The sequence below is a fragment of the Trichosurus vulpecula genome, chromosome 1 (genome assembly GCF_011100635.1).
Source record: "Trichosurus vulpecula isolate mTriVul1 chromosome 1, mTriVul1.pri, whole genome shotgun sequence".
NCBI lineage: Eukaryota > Metazoa > Chordata > Mammalia > Diprotodontia > Phalangeridae > Trichosurus > Trichosurus vulpecula.
The window spans coordinates 255219330-255223349 of NC_050573.1; positions in this window are offsets into that span (position 1 = coordinate 255219330).

Below are 4020 nucleotides of genomic sequence, written 5' to 3' on the forward strand. Positions count from 1 at the left end.
AAAAAGGGGAAAGGACAGTTTCTACAGTGGGTGGAGACTGAACCAAGAGTTGAATAAGATATATGTACACACACCATGCCCCTTAGACTAACCTAAGAAGCATGGAGAGCCTCGACAGGGGAGGAGCTAAGGGACAATTAGCCAGCTTTCTGAGATCTACAAAGCTTAATGTTTCCCTACAGTGCCCTCTAGTGTTGATTGGATAGCATAGCTGTCGGGATGAGTGCGGTATTGACAATACTTGATCCTTATTAGACAGGATTAGGCAAATGGCTAACAGAGCACACTGGTGCTTAAAAATGCAATGCATTATACAAAGTTATACTTCCCCCCACAATATACATATGTGTGTGGTACACACACACACACACACACACACACACACACACACAGAATAACATCTGGTATCCTTTCCTAAGAACCAACCTCTAAATATCACTATTCCATGAGCAGTCCTTCAGTTGCCAGAATACAGTAGGAGATGCCTTAGAACTCCTTCCAAAAATGGAGTGTATATGTAAATATATAGAAGTTTAGTTCTATTTTTATTTGTATTCACGCTAAATCACTAAATTCAAGCTTAAAAAAGCTAAAAAACTGTCGCTCTGTCTCCTCCTATTCAAATTAACTTGTCCATCTGCTTTAGAATCCCTGTTTGTCTCACTGTGGTTCATTCTATACCTTTCCTCAGATTTATGAATATTTCAGAATCTCTTTGTTCCCAAATTGTTGGTGCACCTGTCTACTCTGACAGGTAAATGACAAGGTGGGCTATTAGGGTGCTTTATATAGACTGAGCTGGACAGAAAGAAGCCTTTTGCTTTAAAAAAGAAAAAAAAATACCAGGCTTCTGAGGATTTTATCTACTGAAGTAACTAAAGCTTATTTTTAGAGCTCAGCCCAACAGACACTGCTATTTTTCCCAGAGACAAGGTAACCACAGAACTGAGAATTACAATAGTTTTAGGGGGTGGGGAATGAAGCTACCCAGGCAGCTGAAATTCTCATATGGCAACAAATCCTTCTCTGACACATCCTTTCCATTTGGATCATCAGTACTATCTCATGCTTCATGGCATGTTCCCCCAACCATTGAAAACATGAAATGAAACAAGAGATGCATTCTCTTTTTCCTTGTGCATCATAGCACACACCACACATTAGGACAGTGTAAGACACTGCCAGATAATGAAAAATTTCAAGTAATTACCTGAATGGTCAGCCTTTGTGAAAGTGCCTTTAAAAGAGGCCACATAAATATGAAATTTGAATCATTGTTGTAAATCAGCTTGTAGGTTCTTTTAAAAAATATTCTGATCTTAACACCGAATAAAACGAGCATTTCCATATACAAGGACAGAAAGGATTATATGTGCAACCATGAATCTCTATTGTACAGATTCTTCCTTTTATGTGCGTAAATTCAACAACAAAATAATAACTTTCAAAGCTATCTTTCTTATCTGTTTCATTTTATCCTTCCTTCTGTGTTCTTCTGTGCATTTCAAATGTTTAATGACCCATTTTCCTTTCTTTTTCTTTTTCTTGACAACTCCATTACTAGCCCTTGTTTCTCCTGGGGGGGGGGGGCAGGGAGACAGAGAGAGACACACAGAGAGAGACAGAGACAGAGAGAGACAGAGACAGAGAGAGAGAGACATGCTTAATCAAGCAAAATAGATTCCTGTATTGGCCAAGTTCAAAAACATATGTGTCGTTTTACATTGTGAGTCCATCACTTCTCTGTTAGGAGGTGTGTCTTCTGCTTCATCTCTGGTTCTCTGGAGTCATCATTGGTTTTTAAAGATCTTAAATATTTTGACATTGAAAAATTTGCTTTCAAATTTTGTTATGATATGCATTTTTTAAAATTAAATTTTATTTTTCTAAATATTGTATACATTTTCTCTAGGTTTTGCTCAATTCCCTCTGCATCAGTTCATACAAGTCTTCCCGTATTTCTCTGAAACTGTCCCTTTAATAATTTCTTAAAGTTCAATGATATTGAATTACAATTCACGTACCATAACGGATGGGTGCCTCCTCAGTGTAAATTTCTTCACTATAACAAAAAAAGCTCCTAAAGTATTTTTGCACATACAGATTTTTCCCTATTCTTTTTATTTCTTTGGAGTGTAAGCCTAATATGGGTATTGCTGGGTAGGTTCATTTTAGTGATTTGGGGGGTATGATTCAAACTGCTTTCCAGAGTGACTACTAGACTAATGCACAGCACCACCAATAGTGGACCTAATAGATTCTTTACCAGTTTAAACAATCTTCAGGCTAGAAATGCTTTTGTTTGCCTATAACATTTCCAGTAGTTTGCCCTTATTTATCAAATACAATCCCAACCTCTACTCTACTCAGTTTCTCCACCCCTTTCGTTGTTTTGCTACAAGAACACAAATTGGTAACCAAGGATAACTACAATTTCTCAATACTTTGGTGGGCCCTATGGTTTCATGGGTAATGTGTTCCCTTCACTGATGCCAGTTGCAACCCCTTTTAATCTTTCTCATCACCTGTGATTCTCGTTCATGTTTTCCCACAAAATCTTTCGCAGGGAATCTGACCAACTAGAATCCTTTCTCTTGTTCCTTTAGTAACTTGGTGGCACCCATGACCCATTCATACTGTCTACCCATTGTCTGTCATTCTTGCTACCTAAAAGGACTGCCTTTGTACCCTTGAAAATGCTATTTATAGTAATGATGATAGTGAACATTTATATAACACATAATGTACTTTACATACAGTATTTCATTGGTTCTCATAACAGTCCTATAAGTGCTATTATTAATTGTACAGATGAGGAAACTGAGGCTCAAAGAGGTTGAGTGACTCGCCCAAGGTTACACAGATGATAAGAATCAGAAGTAGAATTTGAACCTATTTCCTCCTGATTGAATCCACCAATCCACCATGCCTGACTTTCTCTCCTATGTTACTTTTCATGGACAAGTAATCATTAGTAACACTTCGCATCCCGTCGATACATGATTTTCTCTCTACTGCCCTTTGGGTTATTTTATCTTTGTGATTCTTTTGGGAAACAAGGTGTTTCATGACTCCCAGTCACATGTTGCATCACTTGGAGACAGCTAATGGTAAAGAAATAGGTTTTTTGTCTCTCTCTTGAACCCTAAAGGTTCTTAACCTGGGGTCTATGAACTTGTTTTTTGAAAAATCATTTTATAACTATTTCAATATAATTGTTTTTTTCTTTGTCATCTTTATCTCATGTATTTCACACATTTAAAAACATTATTCTGAAAAGGGGATAATAGGTTTGACCAGATGGCCAAAGGCGTCCATCACACACATACAGAGAGAGAGAAAGAGAGAGAGAGAGAGAGAGAGAGAGAGAGAGAAAGAGAGAGAGAGGGAGAGAGAGGCTAAAATTGCTATTCTAATTAAGTCATAAGAAATTATGTTAAAAGGAGAATTTCTATTCAATCTTAGATTCAGAATCTTGGCAAATGAAAAAAATTAGGTCTCTATAGTTTACAAATTCATTTGACTAGTTAGTGGATACGCAGTAGGATAATGCAAAATTAGGTGTTGCCAAATACCAAAAATACTCACACTTTTGCCACAACTCTTGTCTGTGGCCATAATTACAGCCTAGTGCTTGTGGAATTTTGAGAGAACACTGAAGAAGGAACACCCAAAGATCTCCAGCTTGTCCTTTTATAAAAAGCAGAACATCACATCTGAGTTATGGGAAGCAGTGGGGGGTGGGGTGGCATAGGAGAGGAGCAAGAATGAAAGATCCAGAAACACAAAGGTGGCCCCAACTCAAGGTGAATTAGAAACCTGTGAATACTCGAAGTAATAGGGCATGATTTGGAAGCTATGGAGACATTTACATAAAATGTAATTATGAGAGAGAGAGGGGAGTGGGGAGAAAGAGACAGACAGACAGAGACAGAAGGAAAGAGACCTCAGTTTGAATACTGTTTGATGTTTATATTTCACAGAGTTGTCATGAGTCTCAAATGAGATCATGCATGTGAA